Here is a 24,277-nt window from a genome sequence, read left to right as displayed (position 1 = left end):
TTGCAAAGGCTTCTTTCTTTAACATGGGGGAGGAGAGTGGGAAAGAGTTTTCCTTTAATTTGTTTGGAAAAACAATTGAACTATTTTTGCCCAATGCAAGAAAACAGCTTAAAAAATGAAGTCAGACAAGTATGGGAAATTTTATGCAGCACAGTAGGGCAAAATGTAACCATCTGAAAAACAAGGATTATGATTAAAAAAATATAGGACGAGCCTAATTGCAAGCAGAGTTAGCTATACCACCAGCAACAATATATAATCTGCAGATAGCTACAGAACAATTTGGGGCTGCACATCCAGGCTACAAAATGTCAAAAATAACGACTGTTGCAGTGTAAAGTACAACTCGCCATTATCGAAAAGTGTGAAAACGTAAAGCTTTTCTCGTAAGATAGGATTTCTGCATTACGGATTGCTTCTTGAACTAAAGGGCAATGTTTAACAATCGCCCTCCCGCCCTTAACAAATTTTAACTCATGTATTCACTCCTCCAATCTGGGGAAAGCCTGCATCTCAATCCCCTCGCTCCCATGAGCGAGATACAGCTGACACGATTTTCAGCATGCGTGTTTTTTTTTTTTTTTTTTTTTCCGGAGGCAAAGAAAGGAAATAAGACTGTAAGACTGTATCCCCCCGCCTCGCTTCCCTGTTTTCGTGAATATGGGCCACTGGAAGCCGTAAGAGGGCTGCCTGCTCGGGTCCCGCCTGGGAGCGGGGCTCCTCCAAGGACGGACGGCGAAGGGCCAGAGCCAAAGTCTCTCCCTCCGAGGGCGAAGGACTTTGTTTTTCCCTTCCCCTTTCTCGCCGGCTCGGGTGCCGAGGAGGAGGCTCCTGCGCAGGGCGGCGAGCGGGGCGCTGCCATTGTCCCTGCGGGCGGGGCGCCGAGCGGCCCCGCGCTCCGCCGGCGGCAGCGGCGAGGGGCGGTGGCGGCCCCCGGAGCGCGCCGCGCTGCCGCCCGCCCGGCCCGGCCTCCCCCCGCCCGCCCGCGGCCCGGCCGCTGCCGCCGTGCCCGGGGGCAGGGGGGAGTGACTTGTGCCTCCCCCTGCCTCCTCCCCGTCCAGCCCTCTTCTGGGTAGAAGGGGAGGAGGAGGAGGAGGAGGGCGAGCGGTGGGAGGGTCTCCATTGAAATAAACAAGCAGGCAGTTATTAAAAAGGAACATGGCGGCCGCAGCCCCAGCTTCAGCTTCATCTTACAAAGCGAAGGTCAGCGCCGGCGGCAGCGGCGGGAGACGGCACTGACCCCGGTAACGGCTCCCGCACGGCCCCGGCGCGGCGGGGGGTGTGCCCGGGCCCCCGGCGCCTGCCCGGCCGCCCCGTGTAGCGCCGGGGGGACGCCCGGGGCCGCGCCGGTGCGCGGAGGGGCGGCGTTGGCGGGCGGCACCGCGGCCGCGGCGAGGCGGCTTCCCCCGCGCCGGCGGCGGGGGGAGCGGGGCGGGGGCTGCGGCCCCTCCGTGGGGAGCGGAGGGACCGCGGGGCCGCCCCTTGCCGGGGCATCGTGCTCGCACCCCCGCGCCCGGCGGTGGGGGGTGGGAGCGCGGGGTTACTTCTCCGGGACGTCCCCGTGTTTGGGCGAGGGAAGGAGGGGGGGAGAGGGCACCCCACCCTGCCGGGCCGAGGGGGCCGGTTTCCTGCTCCCAGGCCAGGCGGAGGTCGGGTGCCGCCTCTCCGCGCCCCTGGCTGGGGGGGAAAGTGCGAGGAACCGGGAAGGCGAAGGGCTGATCTGGGGGTCACGGGCTGCCCTGGCCGGGCTGGGGGAGGATGGGGCAGCGGGGTGCGATTTGGAAGGGACTGTTCAGGACGTTCCCCCTCACCCCCACCACGTAGCGATAGCGAAACTTGAGGGAGGGTCTCTCCCCGATGACAAAAGGGGTGATTTGGGGAGCAGAGCGACGCCGCCTCCCCTTCCCCGGCTGACAACGACTCGGTGCGCAGCGGCGCGGGCCGCTCCGCGCTCCGTCCGCGGGGCCGAGCCGGGCGCCCCCCTTTCCGTGCCGGGCAGGGACCGACCGCGCCGCCCGGCGCCCTCTCTCCCCTTCCCCCTGCGCAGGGCGCCTCGCCGCCGCTCCGCGCTCTCAGGGGACGCGAGGGGAAGGAGGGGGCGAAGCGGGCAACTTCTCTAACTTTCTGCGCGGGGGTTGTGCCTGCCCGTGCGCGCCGCGCAGCGCCGGGCCGGGCCGAGCCGCGGGGGCGGGCGGCGAGGCGTCGCAGCTGCGTGCGAGCGCAGCCCGGGGCGCCCGGCCGCCGCCTCCCCGCGGCCCGGGGAGGGGTGGGGGCCCGGCCGCCGCAGTGCCGTGTGTCTGCGTGTGTGCGCGGGGCGGGGAGCGGCGGCAGGAGGAGGGGGAAGAGCAGAGCAGCCGGCCGGGCGCGGGGCCGGGGTCCCTGGGCGGGTGCCGCTCCGCTCCCTCCCGCTTCCCCGCGGCGGGCGGCGGCTGCAGGCGGGCCCTCCGCGGCGAGCGGAGCCCCACGCGTGAGGCGGGGGAGGGGTGCGGAGGTGCCTCCGCGGAGGGCGGGTGCGCGGCCCCTCCCCTGCTCCGCGGGGGGCGGTGTGTGCGCCGCCGCGGGCACCGCGCGGCTCCGAGGCTGCGGGCCCAGGCGTAACCGGAGCCGTGTCCCTCGCCTGCCTCGCTGCCCCTCGCTCCTTCGGCGCCGCTTGGGCCTGAGCGCTCCCTCCAGCTCATGGACCGCACTCAGCTCTTGCCGGAGAGGGGCATTCAGGCCGTGTAGTTTGTGGGAAACCTGCCCGAGAGCCTGGCAGAAAAAGGTGGGGGGGGAGGGAAATAAAAAAATTAAAAAAAGAGGCAAGGAGGTTGCTGGTAGTCACTGGGAAGTCGTGATATCTGTGTATCATGATATATACTTAGTTTGAGTTAGCTTGTATACTTCATTCTAAAATGTGTGTATGTGGGACACTATAAATATACTTGTAATTTAGCTTGGCGAGTCTCCTTGTGAAAGGAGAACAGCCTGCTTGTTTGATAATAATCAATTGTTGTGTTTTTATATATCTTTTTTTTGTTGTTGTTGTTTCAGAATAGTAAGAAGCAGGTGAATAGGCTTTAGAACTCAACCCATAATGTTTAAGTATAATTTGAGCTAAGCATATAGTGCCTGCCTATGGCAGTTACAGCAGACCTCTATTGCCACTGTAAATACGTAAGCATTTAAGACTGCCAGTCTTTCTACTTAAAGCTTTTTTTTTTTTGTTTTTGTTCTGCCATTGTGGGTGAAGGCAGTCATTTGGGTTTTATCCCTTTGGGTTTTTTATGTACTGAACTATAAAAGCAACCCTAGTCAGTTAATTTCCTGGCTCCATATAACCCAGTGGCAGTGTTGGGCCACCTGGTGGGCTCCTCTCACGGGGGAATCCTCTGGCGTCGCCCAAAGGGAGGGAGCTGCTGGTCCACTGTGTTGGATGCTCTCTGAGAAATGCCCATGTTGTATATAATGTCATACCGAAACTATTACACCCCAAAGCAGAGATCTTGTTTGCTTAAGTACAGCTTAGTGTGAATGGAAACTGGTTGTTTTATCGCACTTGGTGTAGGTACTTGGTGCCTCCTACTTTTTTCCAGAAGACTTGTTTGTTTACGTCACCAGTGGTGCCACAGATAGGATATACCAGGTTTGCACCTATTTCCATGTACAGACGTGTATGCAAGCACATATGGACAGTGATGCATTTGTGGTAACATCTCTTTTGGGGACTGGACATAGAAGTTGGCTCTGTTGTGTCATATGAGATAAGGAAAGTTGTATATTGCCCCCAAAAGGTTAATCCGTAAGTGTTCATAGGAAATCTTGGTTATCTACAATCTTGAAGAAAATACTTTATCATGGACTCAACCTTCAAGAATATTGAGTACAACTTTAAGAAGAAAGATTCATCTTTTTTCAACATCACACATTATTTTGAAAAATTGCATTATTTTTAACATGTTTTTATCTCCGTGGGCATTATGCAATAAATGCATGTCAAACGTGCTGCAATCACCTCATCTTTTTATAGTCACTGTACTCTTTTATTTCACATAAAACCTGAAGATTTCTCAACTTTGTATTTTCTCAGGCTTGTGGTCTTTACTAGGGAGAGAATCCATGTCTGATGTGGTTCTTCAGTATCTCTGCAATGTCTGAAGGCACTTCTTTACTAAATGTGTAAATTCTTCATTGTGTGTACTGGTGGTGTCAGTGCTAAATTTGAAACTCAAGACATTTGAATACTTTATTGCCATCAAGAATGGTACTTTTGGAACCAGTTTAAGTTTTTAAACTGGAATTGTGTTATTTGTGAGAGAAAAAATAAAGATTGTTTCAGGTGGAAACATTAGAAAATCTAAGGGATTTATTCACGTATAGTGTAGTGTATTGCATTAAACTGAGACTCCGAAGTAAAAATTAATTACTTAAGAATAATGTTTATGTTTCTATAATAATTTAGGGTGTGTAGCTTGCTCATTAGAATGCTGAAAGGCTCTGTGGAAAGAGGCATGTAAACTGGATGTAGTGTTGGCATTCCCAACTTTTCCCTCCATCCTCCAAAAAACCAGTAAGAGCTAGCCCATCTGCAGGGAGCCCAGATTTTGCAGCAGGAAGAACAAAGTCAGTGAGCGAGCCAGCTGCTGCTACAATGCCCACTGTCTTCTGCTCCTTGCCTTTGTTGCTGATGTCACTGTCTCATTGGCAAAATCTGGGCTTCTGCACTCAGCTGGAGTTTCTCTAGCACCTGACACCAGAATTGCAGAGGCTTAAGAGGTCTAAGCCTTGAGGATGCTGTCAGTTCATCTGAAAGAAAAGACTAACCAAAGACTGCTACCAAATTTAAATGTAAACGTAACTCTCTTTGTCTGCCGAGCACTAATAGATTGTGCGTTGGAGAAAGGGAACACTGAACTAAAACTGTTCTTGCCATGCTCAGTTCTTTGTACATTTGCTGTGGCTGGCCTCTCTAAACAATGCACATTGCATGCAAGTTAGTATATTTAACGAATTCCTCACATTTCTTCAGTATTCTGATAGGCATTAAAATGCTCAATATTCATTTATGTCCATGTTTGGCTTTAGAGGTCAGAGGTTAAATGTGTTGTTACTGTATATACTCTGCTGTGTGACACAGCATTTTAAACTAAGAACAGAGTAACGTTGATAATTACTTTATAGAAGGCATATAACAGCATTCATTCATCCACCCATTTTCTACTGTTAGTTAACTTAGTTATAGACAGCTACTCTGGCAGGATCCCCTATTTTTATTTTTAAATGAGGTGAAGTTCACTGCACTGCTTTATTTTTGTTACTTGTTAAAACATTCTTATACTTCTGGCAGCAGATAATGACAAATTCTTCAATTTAATGCTCGGAGCAAAGGAGGCGGAGAGGGAGAAACAGGGAGGGAGAGGAGGGGAAAAACCCTCCTGAGCATATGGAGACATCCAGAAAAAGATGTGCATCGTCAGCTGTGATTCCATTGTGTGCTTGCAGACAGGATCTGAGCTCTTCTTCTCTTGGGAATTTAAACCTTAGAGAAGTATTCTTTGGCTTTTACCCATCAGGATAATAGAGCTTAGATAACATAGATTTCATGTATTTATTATAGATAATATTTTGATTATATTTTATGATTTCAGGGAATAAAATACAGTTTCCAGGACTCCTGCTCTGTGTTGGAATAGCATTTTAGACAGTCATATGTATTGCTGAAATGATAACTTAGAGTAGTAAGAATAATTTCTAATATTACATCAGTGGTTACATATTACAAAGGCATCTTACCAGTTCTACAGTTAGTAGTTTGTCAGCAGTATTTACATTATGCAAACACTCCCTATTTTAATGATTCAGTAGCTCAGCCTTTTCAAAACATACCAAGTAGAAATCTGACATGAAAAATGACAGGTTGTATAGTTTAATCAATTTAGGATACAGAATTAGAAAAAAAAAGACAAAATACCCAGGGTATTTTTAGACAGTTTTAAGACAAAGCAATTTTGTCAGTGTTGTGAATATTCAGAAATAGCATTTATACGATGGAAAAATGAGTGGAAGAAATTAATTTTCTTTCATTCAGTCCTGAATTTACCTATTACCTAGAAGAGCCTTTCCTCTCCTGAGCATCTGGAATGCTTTTGCTGATTTTATACAATTATTTTGAGTTGATGAATAGTTTGAAAAATAGATCTTGAATATGGTAGATTTGCTGCACTGTGTTTTGTAACTGTTTATGATTTTTCAATCTTTTTCTGTGGAAATTGCACGTTATTCAAATGAAAGACTAATGGAAATTTTATTTAAGAGTTTTATGGATATATAATGGAAACAATTCCTATGGAAAATGTATCGTCATCAAAGCGCTTGACATCTTGAAGTTTGAAATTAGTTCATTAATTTAAGTGTCTGAAGCTATACCGCAGCATATTAACAATATGCACATTTTTTTTCTCCTGCAGCTTCATCATTATGCTGTTCCAAGTCTTGCATTTCCTTAAATGGCTTCCATAACAATCTCCCATTAATACAGTTACTGACAGATATTATTTTTCCTTTGCTCTCATTTTAGCAGTTACAACTGATAGTAAATCTCACTCTTTCTGTGAGTGTGCTCCCATTACTTAGATATTAAGGTGCTTCTTTGGAATGTGCCTTTGTTTTTTGCAGCTAAGATGCAGTGTCCCCAGTAAATCCTATTTACATTTTTCTCTTTGTTTATAAACTTCAAGAAGTTATTTTCTGTTTGGAAAGGAGAACTTGTATTTTGCTGGAATATTCCCCATTACATGAAAATCTTTATTGGATTAATGAAAGGGCAGAGAGTGTAGGTGACAAATTAATTAAAATATCTACCAAATGTGTTGATTTGTCCATAAATATTAGGTAGTATGGATCACATGAGCTTCTATGAGGGGACATAGTGAGAACATATATCTACTGTAGTGTTGACTGAGAGTTGCTATTTTGATGCTTTTTTAGTGAGCTATGTAAGACATATTGTTGCTCTTGGGTAGGATTTATAGTGGGCATATCACAATTGGCTGCTTTATTGGCTGCCTCAGTGGAGAAGCCTGGGACTGAAGAATGGGCATGGAAAGTGAAAGAACATTTTGCTTGTTAAGTCAGAATTATTATAGAATTTTACTCTTACTCTGCCTATGCTGTAATTCATCTGTGTGTGAACAGATTCAGTTTTTCATTGCTGTCAGTATTGATCTCTAATGAGCCTGGCCCATGGATTTTGAAGAAAATCACTCCAATTAAAAACAATGCAGTTTGTCACCTATTTGTACCTCATGGATTATGTAGGAGATACTAAACTGCATTTAAAAATAAAACTTCTTGAGAAGAGAGGAAAGTCTATGAATAAATTTCAGAGTATATGCTGACACTTTTATTCCACATATTTTTATGACCGTACAAATTCATCATATGCCTGTGTGATGCAATTAGAAATTAATAAAAAACCCAAAAACCCCAAGAACCCAAAGCAACCCAAACCCTATGAAAACCCACAGTCCTAAGTTTTAATACTTGTGAATCTGAGAGTTCAAGTATCATCTGGGCTACAGTGGAGATTATTTCTACTCGTTCTGCTTACACCATTCTTTGAGTTAACCAAGTAGCTTTTCAGCCCTTTCTCTCTACTCTTTCAAAATCATTGTCAGGACTTGCTGACCAAGTACTTATAGATTCTTTGTGGAGTAGTATTGAGTATAGAAATAAATAAATTCCAGTTTTCAATTAAATTCTCAAGGAGAAAAGCTCTTCTTCCAGTCTAAATCTTTGTACTTTTTCCAAAATTAAAATTTACAGCTAGAAATGTACTATTTTCTTTAAATGAGTCCAGAAGAGTTGTTGCTATTATCTGGGATGCAAAAAAAAAAAAAAAATTAACTTGTTGCTACTTTACAGGCTATAAAATGTAGCTCTAATAGCATAGTTTAAAGTTTTTTTTAATTTTAATTGCTTGCCAATTTTTGTTGGCATTTGCAGTGCAAACATACTTTTGCTTGTTTTGCTGGATTTTTTTAAGTGTTACTTTGAAACAAAGATACTGAATTTTTCATGAGCCTTAAAATATTTTTTGCTACAGTTCTGTGTGAAGCTAGTGATAACTGCATGATGGTGAGATCATTTGTGGCTCCTTTTCTCCTTGGTTTAGGAATGATGGAACCTGAAGACTGGATGTAGATGAGGAAAAACCTCTCTAAGCTCACCAAGTTCATGCTCACTAAGCTTGCATGCTGTGGATGATGTCTTCTAAGTGTGTCTGAAAGTGGCAGTTCCCAACTCCCTTTCAGTTTAACTGTAGTTTGTAGCATTGATGTTGTGTGTTTTGTTCACAATGGCATTTTTGTGGACCACAGAGGTAAACACACCTTGGGTACCTGGAATGGAGACCAGAAGGGAAAGAAGTGACTGTGCACAAATGGAAAGGAAAGATGTAAAGTTTCTGAAATCAGAAGACAGTGTGTTGTTCTGTTCCATATCAGTTGTTTTTAGTGGAGGTTTTTTGACCTTTAAAGCAGTTTTCTTTTACTCTTTGTGGGATGGAGGATTGGATGGTGGTGTTGGAAAATGGCAGATGTGGCTGTGGTGCATTCCATTTTTATATTGTAGGTAATGTTGATAAATTGTGTATTATTTGAGGCAGTGATGTGCTCTTCATGTGGGCCTTTGTGCACCACTGTTAACAGAGTTATGCCACTGTGAGACATGGCTTCTTGCAAGAGTAGTTCCCTTGAGTTCTGAGGGTCTTCCCAAGAAGCTCCTGATTCTTGTGGGTTGGCTGTAAATTTGCACAGGCATAGGTGGTAGTTGACTTGCTTCTTCTTCAGCCTCCAGAATGGGCTTGAGAAGGGAAGGCAAAGGACTAGCAGATCATTTTGTTGTCCATAACTTCATGTTCATCACTTCTTTTCTTCACTGATAGTCTAGTTTAGTTAGAGAAATGTACCAGAAATATACTAGATAATACATCTATTCAAGTGCATGAGCCTGTCGCTAGTTGCTGTTTAATTCAAGAGGTTTTTTTGGGAAGAGAGGTCTTGTTAGTCATGTTTTTGTGTTTTGAAGGTAGTGCTTCTACTGTGAAGCTGTAATGCATTGTCTTTGTTTTCAGACAATATTATTGTTAAGCGTTTTGTGAATAGAAAAATGAAAATCAACAAAGCTTGTCTTTTCCAGTGGGCATTTGTGTACTCTACTGTAATGGTCAGGAGCCACCTGACTTGTGTACAGACTCCTTGAGCAGCTATATTGATTGGAGGCCACAGAGACCCGGAGGTGGGATGCAAAAAATAAGAACAGCAGGGGAATAAAAGTGAGCAGCCACCTTAGTTGTAAAGAAAGAAAATGGTGGTAGAGTACTCATGCACTGGTGCCCAGCAGGTAAAAGACAGGAGATGAGTGGGCAATATTTCCTGTTTACTGCTCCCTGGGGGAAAAGGTCTCCCCACTGTGGGCTGGGGCTGCAGCCCCCATGTGCTGCTGAGACTGTGGCTTCTCTTTGGTGTCTCTCTGAACTGCCAAAAGATCTAGTAGCTTACTTAACATTTTATTCCAAGACAAGATGGTTTTTTTCTGTCAACAAGGACCCACTCAAAGCCCTGAGTTTGTGATCCACAGAGCTTGTGTGCTTTTTGGACATTCCTGAGGAAATAATGTAGGCTTATCTTCTGTGTGTATATTTTATATAAGAACACTTCTTTGTTAGTGGTGCCCTTAAATCGTCTGTTACTGTAGTGGTATCCTGTCTGTGACTGAAAGAACTTATGCAGAGTTTGTTTGAAGAAGGTTTTTGTAAGAAGGCAGAAATGGCAAAGAAAGAGGTTGATTCTAAATTCTGCTACTCTTGAGGCATAATTAGTGTATGGCGGGGTTTTTTGCTGATGACCCTTGTAGTGTATCTTTCATTTTATTTTTGTTCTCATTTGCTTTATGTTCTGCCTTTTTGTTTGTCAGAATAAGAAAGTAGAAAATTCCTCTTTGGCGGTTTGCTTGGATACATTTGTCGTAAAGTGCTCTTTGACCTACAAACAGAAATTCAGGTATAATATTTGTGTGGGCAGTAGCACACTCCTTCTCCCTTGAAGGAATTATTTTGCTGTGCAATGTATAGCCTCTGTTCTATGGACTCTTTCCTGCTTCATGGGGCTCCATATGAGTGAAAGGCTTTCTGTTCACTGGTGCTGGTCACTTGGGTCAGGAGTATTGTAAGTAGAGGCTGAGAGAAGAAACATGCTTCTGTACATGCAACTTATAATAATGGTTGAAAGAACACCAGTTTCTCCTTTTTAGAGATTTGAAACTAATGTGCTGTCAAATCAAGCAGTCAACCAAAAAAAGGAACCAAGCACTTTCAGAGTTCTCACAGATTCTTTAGTGAAAATAGAGGCTGTGTACTGTGTAAGTTAATGTAAACATTTTAGCTGCTATCACTGTGAATTTGCAGTCGGCAGCAGGTAGAAAGGAAGTTGTGTGACTGGAGTGATTGTGCAACTGGAAGGGGGTTGTAGTTATGTCTGGAAACACAGATAATGCTCCACAAAGTTTGCGTTTCCCTCGTTGTATTTTGCTTAAAACAGCAATGTGCTAAACATCATATTTTTGTTCTTCTATGCCCATCTCCAGAAAAAAAGAGACTAATATTTTTCTCTCAAATTTGTTCCTAGCATACTTGAGATGTATCTGAGTAGTGAGGCCCCCTGCATACACAGCCCCTAGAAATCGTTGTCTGCATCGCTGAGTCTTGGTGAGTTGTCTATATCCTATTGCATTTAATTGGATTGTGTTGCAGTTTTATCTTCTTCACTGGGGAGTTTGATGTGAGATGTGTGAATTGATTGTGTGGATATGGCAGAACAAACCTTGGTTTTAAGTAAGATGGGATATTGTACACTGAGTGGAAAGACTAACATTTTGGAAACTTTGAAAATGTTGGTGAGACTGGTTGTGGAAGCAGAGGGTCCTTGCTTTGGTGCCACAACCAGGAATGGGACTTTCTGCTGAGAAAGGCTGAAGGGATCAACATGTGATATTCTTTCTTATTAGGTTTGTTTGATATTTTATACTGTAACTAAGAAATTGACATTTTTCAGATGTGCTGATTATGGTCTGTCTTATGGCAAAGGTTGAATATGAAATAATATTAAGCTTTTCCATCCAACTCTGTGCACTAATAAATTACTTAAATTGAGGGTTGAAATTGGTATAATGACACTGATGACTTAAACTGCTTGTTGCTCAAGAATTACTGTCTTACGACTCCATCAGGCAGTGCTGTGCCTGTTTAACTCTGCTCTCAAGAAGGGATAATACCACTGAGAATTAGAAAAAGAGACCCCTGCGGATTGTTTAAATGCAGACTAATAATAGTTTGGTAGTGCAGTGAAAGAAAGTAGAATATAAATGCTGTGGTTTTATTTTAGGTATGTTTGATATATCAGTATATTCACTTGGTATAAATCTTTTACAACAAATACGCATTTGAGATTTTATGTGAGAACCTTTTCAGTGTACTCATGAATAAATGTTGTCTTTTAACACATAGAGTGACTTATTAAGGTCAGAAATATGTATTTTTGAGGCTTGCACACTAAATATAGAGGTGGGAAATGAGCCTGCTGAAAGAGTTTTTAGTTGTTTGGGGGATGACTGTTTATAAAATGCCAACCAAATATGGGTAAAATTGTGTAAGCTCACATCAAGTATCATTTCCTCTTTTGTTAATTATGTTCAGCAGTTTTTGAAAATTAACAATGCTTTTCGTTAAACTTTCCTCATTTTATAGCATCAGTGAATGAGAAAACAGGTTAAGCAGTTTTCCAGTGCTTTTTTCTGTCTTTTCTCTTTTCAGTTCAGATAAAACACTGTGAAGTTCATTCTATTCAATGAAGTTCATAATTCTAGTTAATAATTTGTTTTTGTTTTATACTAACTTGAAAATTCTTAGCCACAGAGATGTTATTACTTATTTACACTTATTACTTACACCATATTAGTTATTATTTATTTACACTACTTACCTGGACTGCATAATCACAAGGTACTTATGCAGGTCTTCTCAATAATGATCTGCTTTTGTAATAATTTAAGCAAATTGTTTAAAAAAATGCAAATACTCTAAAATATTGTTTTCCTAGTGAATAGCACTCAGAATGAGTTAGATGTATGTAATAAAGAGAAGAATGTCGCTGCCAGGATTCTCTGTAGAGAACATGAAATTTTGTTGTCAGGTTGATCGTATGCTTGTTTTCAGTTGTCTCAATTTCAATTTTCGGTTAAAAAAATGAATGCGTTAGGGAAATATGAAAATAAAAAGCAATTTCCATATAATTACTTGGGGTTTTTTCGTAATTAATTTATATGGAGAAAAAAACCAACCTGTCTTTTCCTTAGTGTTGCTACATTCTGCACCAGAACTATAGATTTGGTTGATACAGTGATAGAAAATAATCTGGTAACTTCACACATGCTGACCGAAACACAGTTTCTGTGTTTAAGAAGTTCAAAACCTTTATTAAGAGCAAAAATTACATGAATATTTGTGTATGAAGTCTATGGTGATGACATTTTATTAAACCACTGTAAAAAAATGGGTGTCATGAAAGGATATATAGAGCAAGGATGAAGCGGAGCAGTAGCTTTCACTCAGGAGATCCATTTGCTTTAAAATGTGTGGTTATGTCTGTGTTCCTGTTATTGGCAGTTCAGCAGAAGTAGGTTCCATAAGCCAAAGAATAGTTTAAAATTTTGATTCCATTGAATCCTTGGAAGTCTTTCTATGGAGTTTTGAGTGTCTAGGGCTTCAGACCTATTATTTGACATACTTGCATGCTCACCTTCTCTGTTGCAAGTTCAAAGAGCTGTAGCTGTTTATTTTAACCAGTATACCCATCTGAAATTATACTAGTGTTGGAAGGATACATCAGTTGGAGTCTCATTTAAGAAATCTGGGCCTTGGCTTTTGACTAGTGTTGCTTGTGGAATTATAAATGTTGGTTTTGACTGTATGTTGTGAGACTGCACCACGACTCTGACTGAAATTGTGCACATTCAGCTTGTCTGCCACCGTATCAAGTTTTTTGGAAAATGAACCTACTAGTTAAAGCTTATTTGGTCTATTTTTCATGTTAGTTGAGGTAGTGGGTAGCAGCTGCTGTGTGCTCACAAAAAAGGGGATGCAATTAGAATGATGATAAGTTTAGACTTGCAAAAAACCCAAACACATACAAAATCTGTTTTAATTTCCAGTCTAAAAGTTACCAGTCAGAAAGCATTTTTTTATCTCTCGCTCTCCTTTTTTCATGAATTGGCTTGCTTTGTAAGGAATATTTCTCAGCAAAAAGAACATAGATTAGAGAAATATCAGTTTTCTGTCGCTCTTGATCTGGAGAGTCTGTTTCCATCTAACTTTGTAGTGATTTCATTGTCGTTTGTGTTGTAGTTAGTGTCAAGTGTGATAGAAAATATTTGTGTGTCTTTTCATTCTGAGTTATAGTGCTTGTTGTTTACAGCTGTAGTAGATACAGAAAATTCTGACAAATGTCTCATTTTTGACTGTGTTCTCCTAATACATCTTTGTGTAAAGGGAATGCTGTCAGAAAATAAAGTGCAATACTGAAAATAAAATTGCCTTATATCGAAACAAGTTTTTAGAGTTTACAAGATTTGCAAGCCTTGGGTATTAATTTAAGGATGCAAATGAGGAACTTTGAGTAGATTCCAACTATCAGACCTGAATAAGGCTAGTTTCTGTGAGCTTGTAAAGCAGGACTGGAATGGTGCTTACCTAGAACCCTGGAGTCAGTTCAGAGCACCCTAATTCCCACAGAAGCTGTGTTTCTGAAATAACTGAAATAAAATATTGGTATGTGTAGTCTTTAATGAATTTGGTCTTCTCTGTGAAGGATACTTAATCTATGTTGAATTGGTTTGTGATAAATAAAGGGAATGTGTTTTCATTGCTAGACCTCAAAACTGGGGAGTTGTGTCTTGCATGAAATGCGATAAGATTATTCTGTGTTCAGTCACTGCCGTTCAGTAGTGACATTAGTTAACATGAATTGCCTGTGAAGATGCTTGTAAAAGTGGATGCTTGATTATGGTGCATTTAATGTAATCAGCGTTAAAATGGTGCTCCTAATCTGAGAGTGAAGTTCTGTGTGGGTGGTACGATGTGAACTGAAGTATTAGGAAATGAGCATCTACTGAGATTTACACAATTGCCCCCTAAAAGCTTTTTTCCCCTAAAATTGGAACTGGGAGTTTATGAAAAACGTTATGTTGGGGAAAAGTTGAAATTTACACAAATGCAGTATATTGCATTTCTTTCCTTTAAATTTCATTAAAATCTAGAGTACTGTAGAGAGAAATCTTATGCTTGCAACTAGCAGAACTAGATTTGTTAGTAATGAAAATACTTTTAAAGTACTTTCATAGTTTTGAGGCCACAGTGTTCAAATTCATTGTAAAGCTGGATTAAACTATTCTTATATATGTAAAACTCATTAACTACTGTAAATGGATTTAAATGGAGTGCTCTGTCAGTGAACTTTTTACTGCATTGATGGAACCAAACTTAATATATATCCAGGACTGTTGAAAATGCTCATTCAATTGATTGAAGCTTGCCTTTGGTATGTAGTTATATCCTGGAAGATGATTTTGAACATTGCAGTTTCAGTGAGATAAATAAAAAATATTTAGGAAATGGGATTGCTAACTTGATTTTATTCACTTCTTAAATATTGGTTTTGACTTTGTAATGGACTTTGCTAAGATTTTTCATTTCTTACCTTGATAGGAACCTTTTTATATGGACAAAGTTATACTGTATTAGCATTAGCAGAAGAAATAGCTGTCATTATCATCTGGGGAAAATCAATGTATATTTTATATATAGATTGATGACATTGTATCACCAGTATTGGAGCCTCAGAATTCTAGAGGGGTCAAGAACAGGACAACTGAGCACTTGCATCATCAAAGAAGATGAGATGCATTTACTTGGGCAGATTTTCCTCTGGGCCTGCCTTTAGTCCCTGAATTGGGAAGAGTGAAATATTTACATGGCTTGGCTCTTGACAGTAAATAGTATTAATTAAATACAGGGCTTGGAAATGGTACTGGTGTTTCAGATGAAGGCCAGTAGATTTTGCCTTGGCTTTCTGGAAATTGAATTCCAGTAGTCTGTTTATTTGACAGCATTAGAGTACAATGCTTCGTGGTTCATGGATATTTGTGTATATTAAAGTGGGTGAATTTTTCTAATACCACAATGTGGGGATGTTAGGCTCCGAAGACTTATCTGCTGTAATGGTAAGGAAATGTGTAGATGATTATAATATAAAGTCTTGTACAATGTGTTTCTCTATCATTAATTTGCTTTTATATTAACTGTACTGCCAAGAAATTACAGGTTTTCTTTTTAAAACAAACTTTTTGATGTTGAAAAATTCAGATGAAAGGTCCTAAATAAATCACAGAAGTTCAGTATTATGAAAATGATTCAGAAATATTGGTGAGTATTACAGTATCATTGTGCAGGGCTTTAACTATTCAAATATGTTACAGAAGCCTCCTCTAGTCATCTCACCACAACCGTAAAAAGGGTACTGACACTCTTCTGTACACAGTATTTGTTACAGTATGTGTGTAAATGTGTTGCTAAAACTTTTTTTGCAACTGTGTCCATGATAAATGAAGAATATGCTCTGTTCTCCTATTCCAACATCTGTTTTTATGGTCTAGATTCTTGCCTTTTTTTCATTATCAGTACTTTTCTTCCTTCAGTAATCCCAAATCAATAAACTACAGCATTCTCTGTACACCAAACTCTGTATCTTTCAAAATGACAACAATAAGCAAACTAGGAATATTTAAAATCAGAATTGAGAAAAGAATTAGTTTTATAGTAGATATTACAATTTGGTTTTTCCTTGAGGGAAGCTGTAGTAGTGTCATGAGGAATTAAAATGTTTCTATTGACATTTTTTTCAGTGTGTTTTTCTTAGCTTCTATTTGAATGTTCTCACTTAAACGTTAAAACATTATCCTTATGAGTAACACATAGAATTGAAGATCCCTTTTTGCCTTGGATTCTTTTGTCCTTCAATCTCCAGTTGCCTATTTTACTGCTTTAAGAGAGTGAGACATCCCCTACATTTCTCTCTTCTGGTTGTGAGCTTGAAACTACTGTGTGGTGACGCAATTTATAATAGTATTTTAAAATGGGATAAAACCATCCACATTTCTCTAAAAGTAGGTAGCCAACACATGAAATTTCACTTGGGTTAATTTTTATGGCCTTTCAGTTTTCAGATGTGGTTTATTGCTTGGCTTCTCTTCACAGATCCTGGTTAACTGTGTTTTTATTGCTTAGTCCTGCTGATCAGACTTCTGTAAAACTTTTTCTGTCTTGAGTTACAGTATGTAACTTCCAGAATGTATCCTGTGGTGGAATAGGGTTTGTCTGCAGCTGATGGAACATAGAGCTTGATGCACGACTACTAATGTTTAAAATATTCCTTGTCCCTGACTGTGATTTTAGTCTTTCCTTCCTCATGAGCTTACTCTTTTGTCAATATCCAAGTTCTAGGCTCTTGATCAGCTGTATTGGGTTTGCATGGCCAGGCTTTGGTAATGGATAGATTCTTTGAGAAGCTTCCTCCTTGTCCAGCAGTGAGTATGCTCAGGGAGTTACTGGCACTTATGCCAGTAGCCCCTGGCAGTGCCAAAGACAGACCTGCCACTGGTCAAAGCTGGGCCAGTTCAGAAGGGTGGTAATGCCTCTAAGAAAACATTTAAGAAGAGGAAAAAGAAATCCTTGAATCCTTATGCATTGTAATTGTGGGCAGAGAAGAGCAAGGTGGGAATGTGTGAGAGGAACAAGTGTGCAGGCACCAAGGTCAGTGCAGAATGAGGAGCTGGAGGTGCTCCAGGCACCAGAGCTGGGATCCCTCTGCAGCCCACGATGGCCATGGTGAAGCAGCTGTGCCCCTGCAGCCCATGGGGATCCATGGGGATGCAGAGATCTGCCTGCAGCCTGTGGAGGAGCCCCACACTGGAGCAGGGGGTGCCTGAGAGGAGGCTGTGACCCTGTGGGAGGCCCATGCTGGAGCAGGGTCCTGACAGGGACCTGAAAACCTATGGAGAGAGGAGCCCATGCTAGAGCAGGTTTTTGGTAGGACTTGTGATCTTGTGGAGGACCCACAGGGGAACAGCCTGTTCTTGAAGGACTGCAACCCATGGAAGAGTGACCTAAACTGCAGCAGTTTGGGGAAGGCTGTTGCCCATGGGATGGACTCAGATTGCAGCGGTTTGTAGAGAGCTGTTGCTCCTGAGATGGACTCACTTTAGAGGAGTTCTTGGAGAACTGTCTTCCATGGGAGGGACCCTATGTTAGAGCAGGGGAAGGACTCCACTTCCAAAACAGTGGCGGAGACAACAGGCGATGACCTGACCATAACCCCCATTCTGTCTCCTCCTGCACTGATGGGGGAGAAGGCAGAGCTGGGAAGGAAGGAAGTGGCGGAAGGAAGGAAGTGGCGGAAGGAAGGAAGTGGCGGAAGGAAGGAAGTGGCGGAAGGAAGGAAAAGTGTATTTAAGGTTTTATTTTACTTCTCATTATGCTTCTCTGATTTTGTTAGCAATAAATTCAGTTAATATCTCTGATTCTAACCTGTTTTGCCTGTGATGGTGTTTGGTGGGTGATCCTTTCCAGTCCTTATCTCAACTAATGAACTCAGTGTTATACTTTCTCTCCCCTGTCCATCTGCAGAAGGGCATGAGAGAGGTCTTGGGTGGGTGTCTGGCATCCAACCATGGTCAGCCCACTACAGCAACATTGAAATATTTGAGGAACCAATACCAGCAAGTCATATTGTATAACACTCTTGTTGCCACACTTAAAACATACTCAATACAAATCTACAGAAGCAAAAAAAAACCCCAAACCCAAACTACCCCAAACCAGGCCATCTTACGTTAGATATCACCTGCTGTTCCGCCACTGTCACACCCCAGCCATGCTACCACCACTGCTGTACACCACAGGCTGTGTGTCACAACCTAAATGGTTAAATAGATTTGTTCTATTAATTTTCAGCCTTAGTTGGTTTGTGCCAAATGTGCTTTGTATATAGAACGTATGTTTCACAATAGTATGTATTTATTTTTGAATACATGCATGTGGTGCTCTGGTCCTGTTTTAGGTATTGTGGGCACTTAAAGGGGAAAAAAACCTAGCAGCCTGCTGCTGCTGAGCTTGATTCCAGTAACAGTAGTTATCAAAGTTGCATCTTACTTACTCGCCCTCTTATTTGCTTCATCACTCGGTTTCTGAGGAGCTATTTCCTTCTGCCCCCAGCTTCCAGGAAAACTGGTTTGTGTTCTTCTGGTACAATCTCATAAAGCTTTGGGATAGTCCCATGTTTTGTGTCAGGACGACTTGATCCATGGTTGTGAAACTTTCTAGAGAGTTGAACTTACTTGTGTGTGTGTATTTTGAGGGGGAATTGCTTACTGAAAATTTATTTTTGGCTAGTGTAAAGCTGTTAATGAGTTGGCTGGAATTTCATAAGTAGCTTCATTGAGGAAGGGGGTGAAAGTCTCTGCTAATCAGAAATGCTGTAATGGCTCACTTAGGAAATTCTGAAATGAAGTTTTGGATTTCAAGGCTAGAGTCACAGCAAGACTCAACAGTCAGTAAGCCACAGGAAAGACACCTGTGTGGCTGCGGGTACAGCGCTGAGTGGGAGCTGCTGCAGGGTGCAAGGAGAGGTCCCTTGCATGGCCACCATCTCAGAGGCACAGCCTGTGCCCTGGGTACAGGGCCAACTGATGGGTCAGATGGCTCCCTGGCCGCTCCTGGGCCCAGGCTGGCCCTGCCTCTCCCCATTGTGCCAGGCTGGGATCGGGCAGGTGGCCAGTGTTTACAGCTGTGGTCCAGAGTGTCACCTGCTTCACCCGGGACGGCTGCAGGGGCTGTGGCTGCAAATGCAGCAGCAGGCCTGGCACTGGGGCTGCGCCCATCTTTGCTGAGGCAGGGAGAGGCTGCAGGGCCGATAGCAGCCGGCCTCCGCCTTCTGGGTGCTGGGATCTGGGTGCTCAGCAAGATGGAGGAGGGAACTGCTCCTGATTCAGGGCAGAGATTCGCTTCTGGGTCTCCTTCCTCTCAGGAGATGGCTGCTTTCTCTGGGCTGCTCAGTGTTTCTGAGCAGAGCTTTGCTGCCTCTGCAATAGCTCTGCTTTTTTACTGGTGTGTAAATACTTTGTCAGAAAAGTGATTTTCCTGCATTGGAGGAAAATCCTATCTGTTTCATGCATCCTACAGTAAAGGGCAGTAGTTTCTTCTCATGCCTACTTTAATAGATGTAATTTATTTATCTGCTACCCGTAAGGTTTTCTTCTCAGAGAAGGTACTGCAAAGGAAGCTAAGGTATACATTCACAGATATATTTAGCAATTACATCCCCGTGTGGATGTTCTTAATGCTTTGAATAGCTTACCCTACTTCGACGTGCAGTAAGCTATCTGAAACAAGGGCATTTTTTCCTGGTGAATTGACTATTTGCACAACTTGTAAGAGTTTTAAAATGTGTTTTTTCTGTTCAGTGGCTGAAATAAAAAATTCATTATAGGCACAGCTCTGCTCCTTGTATCAGATGTATGATTGTCCATAATTAAATGGATGCATTTGACTACAAAGATGTAATACAATTAAAGTTTCACGTGGTTGCCAATGCTTATGCCATCTTTTCTTTCCCAATCTGTTGCTAAGGTCAGTGTGAGGTATTTTCTTGTGTAAAACTGATGAATTTTTGAAAACCTGAAAAGATCAAAATGAGACCTATTTATATAATCTCAGAGCAATTGAGGAGTAAAAATGTGAACTATGTATAAAGTGGCCAGCGGTGGTAGAATTGAACTCTTAAAAATTTAAACCCACTAGGGAGTACTTTGTGTTATGGTGGGAAGGGCCATAAGCTATAACTTTTCTTGCTGTTGACATGATTTGGAGACTGTCTTACTGTTCTGATTTTGTGGAAATATTGCTGTATAAGCATAGTGGTAACTTCTTCATAAATGAGCTGTACTCAGTTCTGTTACTCTTGTGTAAATAATTTCTACTCAAGTTGTATTGCGGAAGCTGAGAAAGGACGGCTGTGACCCTGCCCTTAGAATTTCCTCAGGGGAGTAGGGACTTTTTTTAAGAGATGAGATTCTGAGAAGGGAAATAAGGTTTCTTGCAGAAAGTTTGAGCTAACTGGCAGTACAGGAAAGATGAAAATGTAAAATCCAATATTAGGTCAAGCCTGCTTCTGCTAATATTTCACTTGCATTAGCTGAATGTAAAGACAACATTGTGTTTTATTGGTTTTTAAATGATTTTGCTTACCACTGGCAGGGAAGGAAGTCAGTAAAAGGGAACTGGTATTTTCTTACACAGACTGTGTCTTGAGGAGGAGAATAAATCTGCAACAACATGAGACATTTATTGCATATTTTAATAATTAAAAATGTGTGGGGGTTTTGTGTTTTTTTCTATGTTGTAATTTGTACTGGTTGCAGTATCAGTTTTTAGTTCTGAATTGTTGATTTGTTTAGGATACCAGGTGATACCAGCCACTCTTACACCATTCTGGTGATGGGTTCTGTTGCTCTTGTGCTGAGCAGGCAGCTAAAATGATTTATTTAGGCTGGCTGAGGGTCAGCTACAAAAATTGAACATATTGTTGACAGCTGTGTTTTTTTTTTAATTTCACCAATAGTTTACATAAGGTGGCAAGAACTTTTTTTTAGAATTTGGGGACTTGGAATATTTGCCTCTGCATGTGATTGAAGGTTCCCTATAATGTTACCCATGGGAATGAACTTGCATAGGTAACAGCAGGGATAGACCTTGTGCTAGAGAGCCAGGGGCTTATTCTTCAGTGCTAGGTTTGCCAGAAGTGTACTAAACAAATCACTTGGGCTTAAGTTCCTCATTTTCTTAGCTGTAAAATGGGTCAATCCTCATTATTTTCTCCATATGCAAAATTCAGATTCATCAGCATTTGTGGATTGTGTTGAGAAAATAAATATATTTATGTACTTAATTTCATAAAATGTAAATAAAATGCCTGCTTCTCTCTACCAATGTGAATTAATACTGAAATTGTAAAAAAATGCTAGAGAGAGCTTGCCTATTAAAACATTGAAGCAGTGGCCTTTTGCTGTTTTATTAAACAAGAATCAACCTGGATTGTTTTGAGTTAGCAGTATTTTTGTCTGCTTTTGTTATGAGATAAAACACCAAGTATTGACTTAACTTCACATTTCACAGGAGAAGAATTAAAAATTATCCCTGTGAAGGGTGACTATGGAGTTACTCTTTGAAATTCTAATTTAACACTTCAATAATGGGTCAAGCCTGTTCTGAATCCTCTGTGGGATTATTTGATTTGCTGTCTGGTTAACCTCAAGGAAAATGGGATGTCTTTAAATTACTAGAGGTGCTAGCTATCACCTTATAATGGAACCAAAAGGGAAAATTTGTTGTTTTAAATTAGGATTGTGACCTGATGACTAAAGTCTTATATGAATGGGGCTTATTTTTAAGATCCAAATTAAGGTTGAAATTGTAGGGTGGTGATAAAGGTTTGGTGGTTTTTTTTTGGTTTTTTTTTTGTTTTTTTAGTAGTTTGGTTTTTGGTTTTGTTGGTTTTTTGGGGGGTTTGTTGTTGGGGTTTTTTGTTTTGGTGGGGTTTTTTTGGGGTTTTTTTTTTGTTTTGTTTTGTTTTTTGTTTTGGGTTTTTTTGCTGACCATCAGCTTTCTAATTGGAGATTAATATAATTGAGGGATAAGGAGGAAATGTCTTCTTTAACTGGGAGGGAGTTGGGGTTAGGGTTTTACTATTTGTTTCGTCTTCAGTGTTATTTACGCATGGAGAAGTTTTTGTTTTGTGTTTCTTCTATTTGCATAAATGCTTTGTGCCCCAACAGGAAGAATCTGTATTTTTTTCATAATAAAATTGATTATGAAATATAAGTCATGTGACTGGAACTGAAGGGAGTTCTGCTTTTTATAAGTAGATAAAGAAGCAGCTTGTATATTTTGCAAGTTTATGCATGTAAAGTTTATCCTGCCAAAACATTTAAAATTAATTTGCAAATTACTGAAATACAAGTACTCAACTGTTTTATGCTGTGTCATACATGAAGGGAATATTTGGCAGTTATTTAGTAACTTGCATTTGGGGGAGTAAAAGCAGGGGATTTTAAGTTAAAAATTAATTCACTCTAACATTTTACTTTTCACTATTTTTTATTGGAAATTTAGTACATGTTGCTGTTACATTTTTTTCAGCCATACTTCACCTTTAGAAGTCATAACAGAACTAGTCATATCCCAGCTTACTTCTCTGTCTTACATGTTAAGTTGAATTTTTAAAAAACATTTCTAGTTTGTGATGTCACAGGATATAAATTAAGACAATGAAATCTTAACATAATGCATAATTTTTAACAATGAGGAGTATTGAATGGAGAAAAGCTGTGCAGTGTGCCTTATACTGAGAAAATTCACAAGACTTTTTGACATCAGTTTTGACATGAGTCGTGGGCTCGGCTCCAGCGCTGTTCTGAGTGTAGCCTGTCCTACAGAACTTTCCATTGCCACACACCATGTGCCTGGATTTCACTTAAGATTTCTGATTTGAGTAACTGAGTCTATACATAGCTCAAATTGCATATTTAACAGAATTTACTTACTGTTGCTTCTGCGAATTTTTGTTCCTTTTTAAAAGGAATGTAGCTATATTTATTATGCTGTAGTTAGATACGTATCAATTTGAAATAAATTTTGAATTGTATTTCAGTGTTTTGTATCATGTTTCTGAAGTTGGTAATTGATATGGAAATTGCAGTCTTGACCAAGTCTGAGGATTTTCAACTTTGGGAAGAAATACGAGGTAAAACAGCATGATCATCAGTTTTGTACACATGTAGGGGAAGGGAATTTTTTTAGGATATGAGAGTTTCTTTGTGCTCTCTAAGAGCTGACACATATGTAACTAACATCATGCAGTAAGGTTAATAAAGAGAGAAAGGACACATGTTTATTTTACAGTATTCCGATCAAAGGTTTGTTTACAAAAGGAAAAAAAAAGGCCTCTCCTGCATTAAAATGGATGTAATAAAGTGCTAGTTGCAGCAGAAGTAGGCAGGGCTGGGTTTGCAAGCCTGTATCTGAAGAATTGCTAGCATGCATGAGCTGGGCTGCTTGTCCACTTCAAGCTGGATAGCTTTCTGGTGATAGGAGAGGTCCTACAGGCTGCCATTTGCTGGTTACTAAAAATAGTGGTGCTGGAAAGAGGAGAGTGCAGCAGCACAGCACCGAAAAGCCTCTGCAGCCCTACAAACACTAAGATTTAACAAGCAAATGGTTAAATCAAAACACACCATCTCTCTGTTTTAGGCAGAGTTACAGGCCAGCTCATCTCCTGAGTATGGCTTGGGCAGCATTCCCTGGAGGTCACTCATTCGAGCTTTTGGGGAAGAGGGATGCTTAGAGAAGCACAGGTGAAAATGCTTTTGTTAGGGAGGGTTTTATTTGCTTCTCTTGTCTTTATCCTATGGGAGAAATATTAACCAGAGTGTCTAGGGGAGTGTAGGGAGTCAGTCAATGGCCAGACAGAAACTTCAAAGTAATCCATGTAAAATAGAAATCCTCAGATTTGGGCTCTTATGAAGAGTGAAGAAGAGTGATTTTATTATTGACAGATGAAGTCCATCTTGATTTCTCTTCCCCTTAACTGAAGTGACCCTTCAGAAGGTGAAAGGTGGCTCAAACTCTGATTAGCTGAGATTTGGAGATTTCCTGAATATAAGGTTGCATGTTTTGCCAAATGAAATGGCCACAAATCCTCAGGCTTGCTCTAGAATTCCGACTTGGCTCAAAGAAGAAAAAAAAGACTACCATGTAATAATATAATTTACACAGACTGTTTCATGTGACAGTGGTTTGTTTTTGCTAGCTACTGTTTTCTCTCCATTTTATTTTTAACAGTAGATCTGTAGTTTAAGCTGTATTTCAGATGTGCCTTTTCTTCAGTATTTGTGTACAAAACACCACTAAAAGTAAAAGAAGAAATGCAAATTTTTCTTTTTTTTTTAAGCTTGCTTATAGCATGCACAGAGAAGTGATAAATATGGAATCCAAATGGAAAACTTTTCAGTATTGTAGGTATCATTTGTCATGAAAGAGCTAGTCACTCAGCAAACCATTTATGTAAGTAATTTATAA

At 41.2% G+C, this 24,277-nt stretch overlaps 1 protein-coding gene across 5 annotated transcripts in view; it reads left to right on the top strand.

Annotated features, from left to right (window-relative positions):
* Positions 1-922: 922 nt before the first annotated feature.
* Positions 923-24,277, top strand: part of NCOA2 (nuclear receptor coactivator 2) — a 189,412-nt gene continuing 166,057 nt past the window's right edge. The window contains exons 1-2 of one of the 5 annotated variants that reach the window (XM_074552288.1): positions 923-1,203; positions 10,662-10,741. The gene's annotated coding sequence lies outside the window, so the exon portion shown is untranslated. Of the gene's footprint in view, positions 1,245-2,364; positions 2,762-8,034; positions 10,038-10,661; positions 10,742-24,277 lie in introns of those variants that run through there. The other 4 variants (XM_074552281.1, XM_026791826.2, XM_005479361.4 and 1 more) reach the window with 4 other exon arrangements.

Source organism: Zonotrichia albicollis, chromosome 1 (genome assembly GCF_047830755.1).
Source record: "Zonotrichia albicollis isolate bZonAlb1 chromosome 1, bZonAlb1.hap1, whole genome shotgun sequence".
Lineage (NCBI taxonomy): Eukaryota > Metazoa > Chordata > Aves > Passeriformes > Passerellidae > Zonotrichia > Zonotrichia albicollis.
This window is presented reverse-complemented; position numbering and strand designations above follow the sequence as displayed.